This window comes from Gossypium arboreum, chromosome 8 (assembly GCF_025698485.1).
Source record: "Gossypium arboreum isolate Shixiya-1 chromosome 8, ASM2569848v2, whole genome shotgun sequence".
In the NCBI taxonomy this organism is placed as follows: domain Eukaryota; kingdom Viridiplantae; phylum Streptophyta; class Magnoliopsida; order Malvales; family Malvaceae; genus Gossypium; species Gossypium arboreum.
In genome coordinates, this window is record NC_069077.1 from 123884922 (window position 1) to 123905231 (window position 20310).

A 20310-nucleotide genomic window follows, 5' to 3' on the forward strand; every position below is an offset into this window, starting at 1 on the left:
ATGGTTCAGGTAGTATTCGAAGCAACGATCTCAAAAATGTAAAAATTATCAAAAACCGAACAAAAACTAACCTTTAATCAAGCTTCCAAAGTGTCGAATGCTTGAAACTTTCTAAAGCTTTATTTTTCTTTTAGTTTCGGTCAAAATGAACTAAAATGCATGGCTATATTATGTTTGTTTTATTTAATATACATAATATTTTATAATTTACTTTAATAACCTTTATAATCAAATAATAAACCATAATTTAATAAGGCTACAACCGTCCAAGGCATAATATCAAGGGCAATTTGCAACATAAACACCCCATATTAAAAAACCACTAACAATTTAGCCTTTATGATTTAAACTATCAAATTTTCAATTTACGCGATTAAGTCCTTTTATCAAATTAAGCACACAAACAATCAAATTTTCGTACAAAACTTACACACATGCAAATTCACATATAATAAACTTGGAAAATAATATTTAAATATTTTTCTGACTTAGATTCAATGTCTCGAAACCACCGTTTCGATTAGGGTCTAAATTAGACTGTTACAACTCTAGGGATTTTCGTCCCCGAAAATCTTACCGATAAATAGGTTTGGATAACATTCTTTCCTTGCATCTTCTGGCACCCACATTGCTTCCTCAACTCCGTGCTTATGCCACAGTACTTTAACTAATGGAATTTTCTTATTTTGTAATTCTTTAATCTCGCGAGTCAAAATACAAATCGGTTCTTCCTCGTACGACATATCTGACTGAATCTCAATCTCTGATGGACTAATCACATGCGAGGGGTTAGATCTACATCGCCGAAGCATCGAAACCTAAAATAAATTATGGATCTTTTCTAACTCAGGTGGCAATCACAGTCTATACGCAACCGGTCTAATCTTCTTTATAATCTTGTACTGTCCAATAAATCTCGGACTCAATTTTACTTTACGACCGAATCTAAGTATTTTCTTCCATAGTGAGACTTTCAAAAATACTTTATCCCCGATCTAAAACTCTATGTCTTTATGTTTCGAGTATGCATATGATTTCTGATGATTTGATGCTGCTTTCAAACTTTCACGGATCACTTTTACTTTCTGTTCAGTTTCTTTGATTAAATCGACCCTGTGTATCTTATTTTCACTAAGATCGGTCCAGTACAAAGGTGTATGTCATTTACGACCGTACAAAGCTTCGTAAGGTGCCATTTTGGTACTCGATTGAAAGCCATTATTGTGTGCAAATTCAATCAAAGGTAGATATCGTTCCCACGTACCTTCGAACTCGAGAATGCAACATCTCAACATATCCTCAAGTATCCGAATGATTCGCTCAGACTGACTGTCTGTCTAGGGATGAAAAGCAATGCTAAAATGCAGTTTAGTACCTAATGCATCTTGCATTTTCTTCCAAAACCGCGATGTAAACCTCAGATCTCTATCTGAAACAATAGATATAGGCACACCATGTAGCCTCATGATCTGAGAAACATACAATTCAGCCAGTTTATCAAGCGAGAAATCTGTACGAACCGAAACAAAATGGGCAGATTTAGTCAATCTATCTACAATAACCTAGATTGCCTCTTTCTTGCTCGGTGTCAATAGTAAACCGGATACAAAATCCATCTTGACTCTGTCCTATTTCCATTTAGGTATCATGATCGGCTGAAGTAATCCAGAAGGTACATGCGGCTTTTATTTGCTGACAGACTAGACATTTCGATACAAATTCAGAAATGTCTCATTTCATACGTTGCAATCAATAGTGCTATTTCAGATCATTATACAACTTCGTACTACCCGGATGAATAGATAGTCGACTGTTGTGAGCTTCATTCAAGATCACTTGAATCAACTCTGTATTTCTCAGAACACATATTCAGTTTCTGAATCTTAAACAATCACGAACATCAACTCGATACTCTGAATCCGCATTTGAATCATATTGAACCCGTTTCACTATCAAATCATTGTCGATTTTCTGAGCTTCACAAAACTGCCGAATAAATAACAGTTTTGCTTTTAACTCAGCTATTATCGCACCATCATCTGACATAGCCATATGCGCATTCATTGTACACAAAGCAAATAGTGATTTTTGGCTTAAAGCATCAGCAACAACATTAGCCTTTCCCGGGTGATAGTCAATCACTAACTTGTAATCTTTTAACAACACTAACCTTCGACACTGTCTCAAATTCAGATCTTTCTGAGTCATCAAGTACTTCAAACTTTTATGATCGGAATAAACATGACATTTTTCACCGAACAAATAGTGGCGCCAATTTTTTAATGCAAACACAATAGCTTCCAACTCTCGATCGTGCGTCGGATAATTCTTTTCATGCGGCTTTAACTGTCTCGAGGTATAATCTATAACTTTGCCTTCTTCCATCAAAACACAGCCTAAACCATTTAAAGATGCATCACTATATATAACAAATTCTTTACCCGATTCTGGCTGAACTAACACTGGAGTTTTGGTCAAAAGGACTTTCAACTGATTAAAGCTTTTCTAGCACTTTTTTGACCACTCAAACTTAACATCTTTCTGTAGTAGCTTCGTCATCGAGGTTGCAATCATAGAGAAACCTTTCACAAACCGTCTATAGTAACAAGCAAGTCCCAAAAAACTTCTAATTTCAGAAACGTTTCTCGGAGGTTTCCAGTCAAGCATTGCTGAAATTTTGCTTGGATCAACCCGAATACCTGATGCTGAAACAGCATGTCCCAGAAAGCTAACTTCGTCTAACTAGAACTCACATTTACTAAACTTCATATACAGCTGTTTTTCTCATAAAGTCTGTAACACAAGTCTCAAATGCTCGGCATGTTCTATTTCATTACGGGAGTAGATCAGTATATCATCAATGAACAGAACCACAAACCGATCTAAATATTGCCTGAAGATCTGATTCATCAAATCCATAAAAAATAGCAGGTGCATTTGTAAGTCTGAATGACATAACTAGAAACTCATAATGTCCGTACCTCGTTCGAAAAGTAGTTTTTGACACATCAGAGTCTCTGACTCGCAACTAATTCTCAAATCTATCTTAGAAAACACTGAAGCCCTTTTTAACTGATCAAACAAGTCGTTAATCCGTGGTAACGGGTATTTATTCTTTATAGTTGCCTTATTTAGCTGGCGATTATCAATACACATGCTCATAGTTTCGTCTTTCTTTTTCACAAACAGCACTGGCGCACCCCAGGGAAAGAAACGCGATCGTGCAAAACCTCTATCTGTTAACTCTTGCAACTGTGCTTTCAACTCTTTTAATTCTGTTGGTGCCATCTGATACAGAACTATTGAAATCGGATACGTCCCTAGTACTAACTCAATACCAAACTCTACCTCTCGGATAGGTGGCAAACCCAACAATTCTTCAGGAAACACATCCGGATACTCGCACACAACTAGTACAGATTCAATTTTCTTTCCAGTCACTTTACTATCAAGCACATAAGCAAAGTAAGTTTCATAACCTTTTCTCACATACTTCTGAGCTAACATCGAAGATATTACTGCTGGTAAACCATTCAGATCATTAGATTCAATCTGAATAATCTCGTTGTTCTGACATTTCAAATCAATGGTCTTTCTTTTGCAATTAACAATGGCATCGTGCAAAGTCAACCAATCCATACCCAAAATTATATCAAACTCGTCGAAAGGTAACAACATCAAATCGGTTGGAAAACATGAATCTCGAATCATCAACGGGAAATTTTTACACACTTTGTCAACCAGAACACACCGGCCTAGAGGGTTTGACACTCGAATCAAAAACTCAGTAGACTCAACAGGCAAAGTCTTACTGGATACTAATGTTTCATACACATATGAATAAGTTGAACCAGGGTCAATCAATGCAATAACACTAGTATCATAAAGAGTGAAAGTACCGGTAATAACATCTGGGGAAGAAGCATCCTCACGAGCGTATATAGCATATGCTCTAGCAGGTGCACGAGCCTCAGATTGAATCGCTGTATCTTTCATCACTTTCTAACTGCCACCTGCATTACTCGAATGTCTGGGTGGTCTGCCTCGCATTGACATGTTACTCTCTCTCGCATTCTGAACAGTGTTTTGCTCGGTTAACATCGGACAATCTCAGATAAAATGATCAATCGATCCGCATTTAAAACAAAACCGATCATGCAATCTACAATTTCCAGAATGCCATTTACCACAATGCTTACACTCGAGTCTGTTCTACCGATCATTGCCAACACTAGCAATTGAGGTGGTTCGTGAACTCACAGGAGGTCGGTTTCAATCTCGTCTAGAAAAGTCTGAAGTAACTTTAGATCAACTTGAATCATCTCTGAACTTCTTCAATGCTGAGTGAAAATTCTTACTCGATTATCTTTTACGGGAATCTTTGGCTTCAAAATAAGCTTTTCTTTTCTCTTTCCCATGCTCTTCGGCTTTGCAGGCTCGCTCAACAAATACCATGAACTCTTTAATTTCAAGTATACCAACCAGCAATTTAATGTTTTCATTCAAATCGTCTTTGAATCTTTTACATATGATAGCTTCAGTTGAAACACATTCACGAGCATATCAACTAAGTCTCACAAATTTTTGTTCGTACTCGGTTACAGTTATACGACCCTGTTTCAATTCCAAAAATTCTTTGCATTTTTGGTCGATAAAACTTTGGCTGATGTATTTCTTACGGAACTCAGTCTGAAAGAATTCCCAGGTCACTGTCTCTTTTGGAACCACCGATACTAGTGTATTCCACCAGTGATATGCGGTGTCTCGTTATAAAGATATGGCACACTTTAAACATTCATCCGGAGTACAAGATAGCTCATCAAACACATAGATAGTATTATCAAGCCACAACTCCGCTCGTTTAGCATCATCATCATCATTAGCTTTAAACTCTTCGGCCCCGTGTTTTCTGATTTTAACTACAGGAGGCCTGTTAAATCTCATCGGATTAATCATCGGAGGTACCACAGGTATCAAAGATGGATTATTCGGGGGTGGAGGTTGTTGTACAGCCGGATTAGTTTGGATATACTGAGTAAACCATTCGTTCATCATTTGATAGAAAGCTTGCTTAGCCTCCCCCTCATGGCTACGCGAGATAGGTCGAGATTCAACTGGCCCTGTCCCATACGCGAGAGTAAGCGCTACGCTTTCGACATCATCAACTATAACTCTATCAAGATCCATTTACTATATGAAAGCACATTTTCAAATGTCAGAAGTCATCACATCATTAAGCCATTTTCAAGCATATAACATTTATCACATAGATCGTTCATGTATAATATATATAACATCATAACCAAAAGTGAACTCAAACCATAACCAAAGTATGACCGAAATTATCATGGAGATTAAGCCATTTTCCCATGGCTTAAGTTATACATATTCAAGGTTGAACAAATACATATTAGCCTATACATGCCATAAGTTTGAAAATGGACTTTTAAAAGTACCGAAGGTTGACAATAGTGTGGATGACTTCGATGATGATCCCCGAGATCGTAACTTACAACCAAAATCTATAAAACAGAGTAACAAAAATGCATAGAGTAAGCTAACTTAGCTTAGTAAGCCTTAAGCAAATTAAACAACTCAAATGAATAATCAAAACATTTCAAATAAGTCGAATTGTATCATTAATGTTATACTTTAACAAAAAAAAGTTACCTTGGCCGAATGCTAATATTTCTCATTTAGCATAATATTATTCAACTTTTCATTCCCAAAATAATACTATCTCAATTATGCTTACATTCAAATATAATATCACATATTTATCCACACCTACTTGGCCGAATATTCAAGGTCAATTATAACACCATATAAATACTTACCTATATAACCGAATATACAAGATCCAATACATATCATCTCATAAATACTTACTTGTATGGCCAAAATAACATATGGCTGAATATACAAGTTCAATATATCATCATATATGGCCGAATATACAAGTTTAATAAAACATCACATGTAGCCAAATATACAAGGTCATTTAGATCAACTTACTTGTTCAATTTCCACATCAATGTGAAGTCTTATAGACATAGGCTTGAAATAAATCACCGGCGTAAAACCTGCTAGGCATAAGCCTGAATCACACACCGACACAAGGACTGCTAGACTCAAGGTCTAATTCTTATTTATTCACCGGCTGTGACAGCCCTAAATTGACCCTAGTCGGAAAGTGGTTTCGGGACCACTAAACCGAGTCATAAAAACAATTAATTGTTATATTCTATGCTTACTATGTGTGTGCATGCATATGTGGAAGTTTCATTCTCTAATTTTACCAATTGTATGAGAAATTATTAAATAGGGATCAATGTGAAACATGGGGAAATATGATAGGCTAATTTTAAATGGCTTATTAGTGCATGTTAACAAAAGGTGGAGTTGCATGTCAAATAATCCACTTCCTAAGGAGGAGTGGCGGCCATGACAAGGTTATGGGCAAGGAACATGTTTCCAACATGTTTTGCTAGTGGTGTATGTAGGAAGTCATAAAATAAAGACTAGCATTAAAGAAATGAACAAAAAAAATGAGCATGGATGCCCCCTTGTTGCCGTGAGTAGAGGAAAAGAAAGGAAAAAAATTTGTTCATCCATTCTAAATTCTTTGGCCGAAAATACTAAGGGAAAAAGGAAGGATTTTTGCTCCATTTCTTGGTTTAGAAGAGATCTAGAAGGAGATTTGGCTATACTTGCATCAAGATTAAGGTATGTATGAGGTTGTGTCATGAGATTCATGCATGTTTTAGTTGCTAACTTGATGTTCATGTTAGCCATGGTTCAAATACTTGTTATGCCATGGAAATGGTCTTTGGCCAAGGTTGATATTGTGTTGAGGCCATTGCATGCTAAATGTGAAGCTTGCTAATGATGCATGTAATGATGGATTGACTACTCTTGAAATTTCTTTTAGTATTCTTGAGTAGGGCATTGAGTCCTTTGTTTAACCATGACCAAAAATTTAAAAGGGGTATGGTGTGTGAGGTATTCGGCCATGGTATGCTCATGAGCATGGTTTATGCTTCTTGCATGATAGTTAAAATTTGTGTTTTGGATGGTTATGGACACCTTGAAATTGACCTTGCACCTATGTGTGTATATATGTTGCACATGATGTTTTGGTTATGAAGTAAATGATAAATGTGTTTGTTTAAAGAATAAATTGTTGGAGAATGTTTGTAAAAATTGCAAGTATATTCGGCCATTAGGGTGAGTATGTAGGTGATGTTGAATCAAGTTTTTGGTGCATATTCGGTTATGTGTATAATCGACCAAATGGGTGATTAGTAAGAATGGTTGCTGAATATACAAGCATACATATGCATGTGTAGTTGAATTATGAATGTTTAACAAGATGGTTAAACTAGTTGATTTATTGATCAAGCTCAAGGAGTCAAAGAAGGAGAATCAAGCAAGGGAAAGACGAAGGTCATCGAGTAGCCTACTTGGAACTATTTTACCCAACACGAGGTAAGTCATTAAGCATATATTTGGTGTTGATTTAAATGATCATAATATATATGCAAATGTGTTTAAATGAGTTGATGTGTAAATGGAAATGTATGTGTATGGAATGATGCCATTGTTGAATGTATAAAGGCAGCAAAATGCATAAGGTATTGGTCTCGGCACTAAGTGTGCGGGTATAAATGGACACGGTGACAAGATTGGCACTAAGTGTGCGGGTTTAAAATTGTACAGCACTAAGTGTGCGAGTTTGATTATATAGCACTAAGTGTGCGAGCTGAATGTATATAGCACTAAGTGTGCGGATTCACTATATGCTCTTGCATTACAATTGGCACTTGAGTGTGCGACATTATCGAGTTAATCCGGACAGCGGATCGGGTAAGTACCTTGAGCTCATGACGAATAGGCAATATGTTCATGCTCGGGGTTGAGCTTGGTAAGCTTTAAATCTATGTGATGATTGCAATTGTGTGATTGTGGTGAAAATGAGTTAGTGTGTGAAAATGCCTCAAATATCTTATTGTGTAGAATATGAAATGTGGATGTATGACTTGGTATGAGATTGAACCGAAAGGTCCGAGGAATTATGGTATAGTTTCGTATGGATGAGTACCTAGCCTCGTTTATTGTTTCATGTTGTGATAACTTTATTAATGGATGGTGGTTGAATGCTTATGACTTACTGAGTTATAAACTCACTCGGTGTTTTCTTGTCACCCTTTTAGGTCTCTTGGACTCGTATTGTTTATGCGTGCTCGGAACCGTCGTTGAAGTCATCACACCGGCTGGAAATCTTTTAGTATTGTCTTCGTAGTTGAACTAGGAGAACATTTGGCATGTATAGGCTATTATGTTTTGTTGAATTGTGGGTTGTAAACTTTAAGCCATGTGAAAATGGCCTATGTGGTCGTTGAGTGGGATGCTAGAACCTATAGCCACGAGTCTTAGAAACTTTAATTTTGATAAGGTGGCCATAATTTGTGTCATGTATGATGGATGATTAGTAAGGTCAAGGAAAGATTCATGAAATTGGCATAGTCTACTGCAGTAACTGTTGCGGACAGCAGCAGTGATATGAGATTGAAAAATCACTAAAAATAGTAGAAGTAGAATTAAATAGTGAATAAATTATGAAATTTAACCTTGATGAATCTATTTTCATATGGATGAAACGAAACGACCATATGAGCAGTATACTGAGAGATATTAAAGTTCTCGTGAGACAGGGCCAGAACGCTTTCTGGATCCCCTATCTTGACTTTGAAAATTTACTATAAATTATCCAGAAAGAATTAGAAGTCATGCCTTATATGTGAAGATTCCATTTTGAGTCTAGTTTCATTAGAAACAAACTACACCAGTATTAGAGCCCTGTAAAGATAGATATTCAAGTTGTAAAGCACGAAGGTCAGTGTAGTCGACCCCTGTAACATGGGTGACTTTAACTAGTAAACTGTACTAATTGGCCCGACCAAAAATTCTAGAAAAAAATCCATGGATGGATATATGAGTTTAAATTCAGGGAAAATTTACGGAATCAGTTTTTGAGTTTTGAAACTCGAGATATGATTTTTAAGGCGACAGTGACGCAGTTAGCTAGCCTACCTGGAACAGAAAACAAATGTTTCAAAAAGAGTAATAAGGGAAGTAAGCCCGATAACACCACGTGTTCAAATCCGGTGACGGTCACGGGTTTGGGGTGTTACATTTAATTGGTATCGAGCTATGGTTTAGTCGGTTCTAGGACTACCATAGCGTGTGAGTCTAGCTATACATGCCAAATTGTTAGTGCTTAATAATGTGATGACTTGACGGTTGAAATTTTTGTCTTGGGTAGCAAATGGAACCCGGTAGAGAGACCCTTGGCGGATGACGTTGAAAGTGTAGCGGCTGCTCCGCGCAAGGGACACCCCTGTTGAGCCTCGGTCATCCGCAAATAATCAAAATGAAGGCGAAACAAGCCTTCTTCACCATGATGAATGAGTGGGTCGCGCAATATGCCCGAACCAATCCGGCTGTCCAACCATTCCGAATTCAAATACCCCACCCCAAGAGCCCGCAATGCCTCCAAGTTACTAATCTCGTGAGGCTGAGTAAACCACCGTGGACTTGATTAGGAAGCGTGGGGAGGAGTTCAAGGCCATAGTTACCGATGATGCCGAAAAGGCCGAGTTACGCTCGATAACACCATTAGAGTGTTAGATGAACTGTCATGCACACCGGATGAATGTCTTAAGTGTGCTATATCCTTGTTATGAGACTCGACTTACTATTGGTGGAGGACTTTAATTTCCATAGTCCCAAATGAACGAGTTACATGGGATTTCTTTCAATCCAATTTCAAAGAAATACATTAGTCAACAGTTCATCGATCGAAGCGTAAGGAATTCTTGGAACTCAAGCAAGGCGGATGATCAGATCTGAATACTGAACATGAGTTCGTAAGACTTAGTCGGTATGCTCGGAGTGTGTGGCTGATGAGGTTGCGATGTGCAAAAGATTTGAAGAAGGATTGAATGAAGAGTTAAAGTTACTAGTGGGAATTTTGGAGATAAAGGAGTTCGTGACACTAGTCGAACGAGCCTGCAAGGCGGAAGAACTTGGGAAGGAGAAGAAGAAGGCTAAATTTGAATCAAGAGATTACCGTAAAAGATCGACGAGTAAAGCTCCATTCTTGGCTGTAAAGAGGTTCAGGGAGGACACCAGTAAGTCGAGGACGACTGCGGGAATTTCCATTAGAGCCCGACCATTGACGGACTCCCAAGCTACTTCGGTAGCTAGTGTGGGCAATAATCGTCAAGAGAGACCTGAAAGCCCCCAATGTGGAAGACGACACCTAGGTGAATGTTGGGGTAAGTCTGCATTAATAGGGCTGTTATGGATGCGGTTCAAGGACCACTTCATTAGAGATTGCACGGAGCTAGATGAGAGGAATAAGACGCAAGGTGCAAGACCTAGTGGAACGACGGCTGGAGGTAGGCCCCCGAGAATTTCTAGAGGTAGGGGTGGTAATCAGAGAGGAGCCTCTAATACGGCTGTCCAATCCGAGACCCGTGCTCTGCTAGAGCATATGCCATCCAGCACGAGAGGAGGCATCCTCCCGACGTTATCACTAGTACTTTTACTCTCTTTGATACTAGTGTGATTGCATTGATTGACCCCGCACTACTCATTCATATGTATGTGAAACCTTAGCATCCAAAGAAGACTCTACCGTTGAGTCTCTCGAGTTCGTAATTCAGTGTCAAACCCTTTGGGTCAATACGCACTCGTTGATAAAGTGTGCAAGAGATGCCCTCCAATAATTCGAGAATCCTGTTTTTCGGCCGATCTGATGCTTCTACCATTTGATGAATTCGATGTTATTCTTGGTATGGATTGGCTGACCGTACATGATGCGTTGGTGGATCGCAAAAGGAAAACCATTGATTTGAGGAGTGCAAATAATGAGGTAGTCCGAGTCGAGTCTCTCGATTTAAAAGGGTGCCGCGATAATATCTTCTATGACCGCTCGGAGGTATGTGAAAAGGGTGTGAAACATACCTTGCGTATGTGTTTGAAAGTAAAGAGACGAAAGGAAACTCGAATCGGTGCGAGTGGTTTGTGAGTATTCGGATGTTTTTCCGAGGAGTTACCGGATTGCCACGGTTCGAGAAGTGGAATTCGCATCGAAGTTGTACCGGTACTATGCCGATTTCAATAGCCCCGTGTCGTATGGCATTAACGGAATTAAAGGAATTGAAGGTTCAATTGTAAGAATTGACGGATAGAGGTTTCGCTCGATGAGTTTTTCTCCATGGGGCGCTTTGTATTGTTTGTGAAAAGAAGGACGGAACCATGAGGTTGTGCATCGACTATCGTCAACTCAATAAAGTGACGATAAAGAATAAATATCCATTGCCACGAATTGACGATTTGTTTGATCAATTAAAGGGAGCCTCGGTGTTTTCAAAGATAGATTTGAGGTCGGGTACTATCGGTTGAGGGTCCGAGAATCGGACATACCCAAAACCGCTTTAAGAACGAGGTACGGTCACTCACGAATTCTTGGTGATGCGTTTGGGGCTAACTAATGCCCTGCGGTATTTATGGATTTAATGAATAGAATTTTCAGGCCATACTTGGATCGGTTCGTAGTTGTATTTATCGATGACATTTTGGTCTATTCGAGAGATGAAACCGAACATCTTTGAGCACCGAGGCTAGTGTTGCAAATTTTACGAGATAAGCGATTATCGCAAAGTTCAAGAAATGTGAATTTTGGTTGAAAGAGGTTAGCTTTTTGGGGCACGTGGTGTCCGCATCGGGTGTCAGGGTGGACCCGAACAAAATTTCGGCCATAGTCGATTGGAAACCTCCGCGGAATGTTACCAAAGTTAGGAGCTTTTTGGGGCTTGCTAGTTATTACCGACGATTTGTAAAAGGTTTTTCGATGATAGTTGCACCGATGACGAAACTACTCCAAAAAAATGTTAAGTTCGAATGGACGGAGAAATGTCAGAAAAGTTTCAATCAACTGAAAACTTATTTGACTGAAGCCCTAATTCTAGTGCAACCCGAAACGGGCAAAGAGTTTGTCATTTATAGTGACGCATCCCTACTTGGGTTGGGTTGGGTTGCGTATTGATGCAAGAAGGGCGAGTTGTGGCCTATGCGTCGAGACAATTAAAGCCACATGAGAAAAATTATCCGACCCATGATCTCGAATTGGCTGCCATCGTATTCGCCTTAAAGATATGGCGACATTACTTATTTGGTGAGAAGTGCCATGTGTATTCAGATCACAAAAGTCTCAAATACTTGATGACTCAAAGAGACTTAAATCCGCGACATAGACGTTGGCTCGAGTACATTAAAGGATTATGAGCTGGTCATTGACTATCACCCGGAAAGGCTAATGTGGTTGCGGACGCCTTAAGTCGTAAATCACTATTTGCTTTATGAAGCGATGAATGTACACTTGTGCATTCTACCCGACAATGTGTTAGTAGCTGAATTGAAAGCCAAACCATTATTGATACGTCAAATTTGTGAAGCTCGAAAAGTCGACGATGAGTTGGTTGCAAAAGCGGCTGAGTGTGTTCGAACAAGGACTCGAATTTCAAATCGATGATGACGATTGTTTGAGGTTCGAAGTCGTTTGTGTGTTCCAAAGAATTGAACTTATTTCAATAATTCGAACGAAGCCCATTGTAGCCAAATGGCAATCCACCCGGGAGTACGAAGATGTACAACGATTTGAAACGTCGGTTTTGGTGGCATGGTATGAAATGAGACATCTCGACTTTGTTTGAGATGTTTAATATGTCAACAAGTGAAAGCGGAGCATCAAGTGCCTTCGAGGATTACTTCACCGATCACGATACCGAATGGAAATGGGATCGAGTAACAATGGACTTTGTGTGCGGGTTACCATTGACTCGAATAAGAAAGACTCGATGCGGGTCATTGTTGATAGATGACCAAGTCCGCTCATTTTATTCTGTCCGCACGGATTTTTCGCTTGATAAATTGGCGAATTATCGTCTCCCAAATTGTTCGATTGCATGGGGTACCTATTTCTATCGTGTCGGATAGAGACCCAAGATTTACATCGCGATTTTGGAAGAAATTGCAAGAGGCTTTGGGTACCAAGCTGCATTTTAGCATTTTCACCCCAAACCGATGGTCAATCCGAACGGGTAATTCAAATACTCGAGGATATGTTGAGATGTTGCATCCTTGAGTTTAGTGGTTCATGGGAACGGTATTTACCTTTGGTTGAATTCGCTACAACAATAGCTTTCAATCAAGTATTAAGATGGCGCCTTACGAGGCTTTATACGGTTGTAAATGCCGTATCCCATTATTCGGATGAACTTAGTGAAGGAAAAATCTTGAGGTTGATTTGGTTAAGGATGCCGAGCAAAAGCTCGAGTAATTCGTGAAAGTTTGAAAGTCGCCGGATCTCCAAAAGTCGTATGCGGTTTGAAAAGAAAAGACATTGAATATCGGGTTGGAGACAAGGTCTTTCTCAAAGTTTCACCTTGGAAGAAGGTGCTTAGATTTGGTCGTAAGGGCAAGTTGAGTCCGAGGTTCATCGGGCCATATGAAGTATTCGAACGAGTTGGGCGATCGATATCGATTAATTTTGCCCCGAGCTCGAAAAGATTCACAACGTTTTTCATGTCTCGATGCTTGACGATATAGGTCGACCCGTCAGACGTAATCACTCCATCCGAGATTGAGATTCAGCCTAACTTGAGCTATGAAGAAGAGCCGGTTCGCATTCTGATGCGTGAAGTAAAAGAGCTACGAAACAAGAAAATCCCATTAGTGAAGGTGTTGTGGCATAAACACGGGATGGAAGAAGCCACTTGGGAACTTGAGGACTCTATGAAAGAGCGAAACCTGAGCCTATTTACCGGTAAGATTTTCGGGACGAAAATTTCTTAAGTGGGGGAGAGTTGTGACAACCCTAAATTGACCCTAGTCGAAAAGTGGTTTCGGGACCACTAAACCGAGTCATAAAAACAATTAATTATTATATTCTATGCTTACTATGTGTGTGCATGCATATGTGGAAGTTTCATTCTCTAATTTTACCAATTGTATGAGAAATTATTAAATAGGGATCAATGTGAAACATGGGGAAATATGATAGGCTAATTTTAAATGGCTTATTAGTGCATGTTAACAAAAGGTGGAGTTGCATGTCAAATAATCCACTTCCTAAGGAGGAGTGGCCGCCATGACAAGGTTATGGGCAAGGAACATGTTTCCAACATGTTTTGCTAGTGGTGTATGTAGGAAGTCATAAAATAAAGACTAGCATTAAAGAAATGAACAAAAAAATGAGCATGGATGCCCCCTTGTTGCCGTGAGTAGAGGAAAAGAAAGGAAAAAAATTTGTTCATCCATTCTAAATTCTTTGGCCGAAAATACTAAGGAAAAGGAAGGATTTTTGCTCCATTTCTTGGTTTAGAAGAGATCTAGAAGGAGATTTGGCTATACTTGCATCAAGATTAAGGTATGTATGAGGTTGTGTCATGAGATTCATGCATGTTTTAGTTGCTAACTTGATGTTCATGTTAGCCATGGTTCAAATCCTTGTTATGCCATGGAAATGGTCTTTGGCCAAGGTTGATATTGTGTTGAGGCCATTGCATGCTAAATGTGAAGCTTGCTAATGATGCATGTAATGATGGATTGACTACTCTTGAAATTTCTTTTTAGTATTCTTGAGTAGGGCATTGAGTCCTTTGTTTAACCATGACCAAAAATTTAAAAGGGGTATGGTGTGTGAGGTATTCGCCATGGTATGCTCATGAGCATGGTTTATGCTTCTTGCATGATAGTTAAAATTTGTGTTTTGGATGGTTATGGACACCTTGAAATTGGCCTTGCACCTATGTGTGTATATATGTTGCACATGATGTTTTGGTTATGAAGTAAATGATAAATGTGTTTGTTTAAAGAATAAATTGTTGGAGAATGTTTGTAAAATTGCAAGTATATTCGGCCATTAGGGTGAGTATGTAGGTGATGTTGAATCAAGTTTTTGGTGCATATTCGGTTATGTGTATAATCGACCAAATGGGTGATTAGTAAGAATGGTTACCGAATATACAAGCATACATATGCATGTGTAGTTGAATTATGAATGTTTAGCAAGATGGTTAAACTAGTTGATTTATTGATCAAGCTCAAGGAGTCAAAGAAGGAGAATCAAGCAAGGGAAAGACGAAGGTCATCGAGTAGCCTACTTGGAACTATTTTACCCAACACGAGGTAAGTCATTAAGCATATATTTGGTGTTGATTTAAATGATCATAATATATATGCAAATGTGTTTAAATGAGTTGATGTGTAAATGGAAATGTATGTGTATGGAATGATGCCATTGTTGAATGTATAAAGGCAGCAAAATGCATAAGGTATTGGTCTCGGCACTAAGTGTGCGGGTATAAATGGACACGGTGACAAGATTGGCACTAAGTGTGCGGGTTTAAAATTGTACAGCACTAAGTGTGCGAGTTTGATTATATAGCACTAAGTGTGCGAGCTGAATGTATATAGCACTAAGTGTGCGGATTCACTATATGCTCTTGCATTACAATTGGCACTGAGTGTGCGACATTATCGAGTTAATCCCGGACAGCGGATCGGGTAAGTACCTTGAGCTCATGACGAATAGGCAATATGTTCATGCTCGGGTTGAGCTTGGTAAGCTTTAAATCTATGTGATGATTGCAATTGTGTGATTGTGGTGAAAATGAGTTAGTGTGTGAAAATGCCTCAAATATCTTATTGTGTAGAATATGAAATGTGGATGTATGACTTGGTATGAGATTGAACCGAAAGGTCCGAGGAATTATGGTATAGTTTCGGTATGGATGAGTACCTAGCCTCGTTTATTGTTTCATGTTGTGATAACTTTATTAATGGATGGTGGTTGAATGCTTATGACTTACTGAGTTATAAACTCACTCGGTGTTTTCTTGTCACCCCTTTTAGGTCTCTTGGACTCGTATTGTTTACGTGCTCGGAACCGTCGTTGAAGTCATCACACCGGCTGGAAATCTTTTGGTATTGTCTTCGTAGTTGAACTAGGAGAACATTTGGCATGTATAGGCTATTATGTTTTGTTGAATTGTGGGTTGTAAACTTTAAGCCATGTGAAAATGGCCTATGTGGTCGTTGAGTGGGATGCTAGAACCTATAGCCACGAGTCTTAGAAACTTTAATTTTGATAAGGTGGCCATAATTTGTGTCATGTATGATGGATGATTAGAAAGGTCAAGGAAAGATTCATGAAATTGGCATAGTCTACTGCAGTAACTGTTGCGGACAGCAGCAGTGATATGAGATTGAAAAATCACTAAAAATAGTATAAGTATAATTAAATAGTGAATAAATTATGAAATTTAACCTTGATGAATCTATTTTCATATGGACAAAACGATACGACCATATGAGCAGTATACTGAGAGATATTAAAGTTCTCGTGAGACAGGGGCAGAACACTTTCTGGATCCCCTGTCTCGACTTTGAAAATTTACTATAAATTATCCAGAAAGAATTAGAAGTTATGCATTATATGTGCAGATTCCATTTTGAGTCTAGTTTCATTATAAACAAACAGAACCAGTATTAGAGCCCTGTACAGAGAGATATTCAAGTTGTAACGCGTGAAGGTCAGTGTAGTCGACCCCTATAACATGGGTGACTTTAACTAATAAACTGTACTAATTGGCCCAACCAAAAATTCTAGAAATAAATCCATGGATGGATATATGAGTCTAAATTCAGGGAAAATTTACGGAATCAGTTTCCGAGTTTTGAAACTAGAGATATGATTTTTAAGGCGACAGTGACGCAGTTAGCTAGCCTGCCTGGAACAGAAAACAAATGTTTCAAAAAGAGTAATAAGGGAAGTAAGCCCGATAACACCACGTGTTCAAATCCGGTGACGGTCACGGGTTTGGGGTGTTACACCGGAAATAAGCTTGCTAGGCACAAAGCCCGATCAAATTCACCAGGACAAGGCTTGCTAGGCTCAACGTCCGAATATCACTATTATAAAGTCATTCCATAAATAGTTCATATATCTAATCATCCAAATATTCCATGCAGTTCATACAAACTTTCAGAGGTTTTAACTCAATCGAATAAAACTCAACCACATAACTTCAATGTTAAACCACATTCGGCTACCCTACTATACAACTATAAAATTTGAACCATCATAGTAAATCATTTTATATTCGAAATAAATGGTGTTTAATTTCTTAAAGACTTACCTCGGATATCGACGAACATTATAAATTTGATATTCGCCTATTTTTGCTTTTCCCCGATCCAAGTCCGATTTCTTTTGTTCTTGATCTGTATAATTTCAAATTAACATCATTTAAACACAATTTCATTCAAATTAATTTAATAACACATAAATGGGAAAATTACCATTTTCTCCTAATATTTCATACTTTTACAAATTAGTCCTAATTGCATAAAACACAAAATACACAAAATCTCTCCACATCATAGTTAGGTCGAATCTTCCTTATACTCATACTAGTCTATATATTTCATTTATTTTGCATTTTAGTCCTTCAATTTATTATTTTTGAAATTTAGTCCTAATAACTCAAAATCATCAAAAACTCCAATACAAAACATGTTAATCTAAAACATATTTTTTGATATTTCATCATCATACATCACAAAACACAAATATTCATCAATGGAATAACTCAAAATATTCACCAAAATAAAAAATTCAAGCATGGATCGGGTAGTATTCGAAGCAACGATCTCAAAAACGTAAAAATTATCAAAAACTGAACAAAAACTAACCTTTAATCAAGCTTCCAAAGTGTCGAATGCTTGAAACTTTCCAAAGCTTTATTTTTCTTTTAGTTTCGGTCAAAATAAACTAAAATGCATGGCTATATTATGTTTGTTTTATTTAATATACATAATATTTCATAATTTACTTTAATAAACTTTATAATAAAATAATAAACCATAATTTAATAAGGCTACAACCTTCCAAGGCATAATATCATGGGCAATTTGCAACATAAACACCCCATATTAAAAAGCCACTAACAATTCAGCCTTTATGATTTTGATAAACCGTAATTTATACATATTTCTATCCCATGCTTAGCACATTTTATGGATGATTTTTCTTTAAAATTGGTGAATTCGATGCTCCTAATGCCTTAATTTCATGTTTTATATGTAGGTGAGCTTAGGAGAGTGAAAGGAATGAGAAACGGGCCAAAAACGGAGAAAATGGGCCAACGTACGAAATTAACACGGCCTGGACTTCCTTACACGGGTAGATCACATGCCCGTGCCCATTTAACAACCTTGACCACAGCCTTAAGCAATCGCACACGATCGTGTCCCTGTCGAGCCCAAGTTTAGTCCAATTCGAAAAAGGCCAATTTTGAGGGCTCTTAGGCATTCGAAAGCCTATTTAAACACCTGAGGAGGCACTTAGATGGGGGATGCAGAGGAGGAAGCAACGAATTGCTCAAGGAAAGCCGATCGATCCATCTTAGAAGCCGGATTCACCATCAAGATTGAAGATCTCCTTTCAAATTCCCTCAGGAGCTTTGGGTTTTCTTATATTTTGTTATTTTTATTCTTTTGAGATGTTTTCTTTCATTAGTAAGAACTAAAACCCCTAAATAAGTAAGGGGAATGAAACCTAAGACGGATCTTGTTATTATTATCTAAATTGTATGATAAATATTTAACTTATTCTTAATTATGTGTTCTTAATTCTTGTTTTGATATTCCAGGATATTGATCCAAGTTAAGCTCTTATTCAGATGAGGAATACACCCTGTCTAAGAGTAAATTTGTCATAATTAAGCGGAATAGGTTGCACACCTAAAGATAGTCTGACAAGATTCTGCCGGATTAGGGTGAAACCTAATAGGGGGATCCATAGATCGAGTTAATACAACCCTAGGGCGTTAACTAGAAAGAGATTTCAATTATTCAAACTAGGGTTAGATGTTGTTAGTCTCGAGAGAGATAATAATCTAACTTAGGGATCTCTATGGAATAAGTTGAATGAATAAATCGTCCGATTCAGAGTCAAATAACAAGGGAAGCCTAGGAGGATTTTTCCTTAGGTATTGTCTTAATCAATCGAGTTTTCCAAAAAGTATTTTCCCCAAATTTTTTTCTGTCATTTCTTAGTTTAATTAATTAGTTAGATAAACAAAACCCTTTTATTTTTTTAGGCTAGATAATAAAAAGAAAGTTGATACTAGTACTTTTAGTTCCTTTTGGTTCGATAATCCGGTCTTACTAAAGCTATACTACTGTTCGATAGGTACACTTGCCTTCATTGTGATAATAGTTAATTTCAAGAACGATTCATTATAAATATTTAAAACCTGTCATGAATATCACGTATCAAGTTTTTGGCGCCGTTACCGAGGAACTAAAATATTAGAAATACTCGATTTTTATTACTTTAGCCATTTACTTTTACTGCAATTTAAATTTTCTAATTTTTATTACTTATTCTTCTTTTTCCCTTTTTTTGACAGGTTTTTCTAGTTTATGACCAAAAGAAACCCGTCAGGACCATTACTGTTTGACGGTGAGATCGACCACACAGTTCACAGAAACGAAGAGAAATAAAGTGAAGCCTAAGATACATAGAGAATGAGCGAGAGGATGATACTTCAACCATTACCGAGGAGATGGCTGAAAACCAAGAAAATTCGCTACCTTCTACGATTGCTGCTGATCCAGTAAATCAGAATCCTGCTCCACACACTATGTATGATTATGCTAAACCTAATTTAACAAGAACTGAATCAAGTATAGGTAGACCTGCTATTGTTGCAAACAATTTTGAACTGAAACCTAACATAATTCAAATGATACAACAGTTTGTTCAGTTTGATGGTTTGCAGGACGAGGATCCCAATGCTCACTTGGCAAATTTCCTATAATTTTGCGATACCTTTAAAATTAATGGCATTTTTGATGACGCCATCCACCTTCAGTTGTTTCCCTTTTTGTTAAGGAATAAGGCTAAACAATGGCTGAACTCGTTACCACGAGGGTCAATCACTACTTGGGAACAAATGACCAAAAGGTTTTTACTAAAATATTTTTCGCCGGCTAAAATGGCTAAATTACGTAATGATATCTATTCTTTTATACAGATGGATTTAGAAACACTCTACAATGCATGGGAGAGATATAAAGACCTTTTGCGAAGATGGCCTCACCATGGGTTACCACTCTGGGTACAGGTTCTAACTTTTCATAATGGCCTGAATCCTTCGACTCAGCAGATGA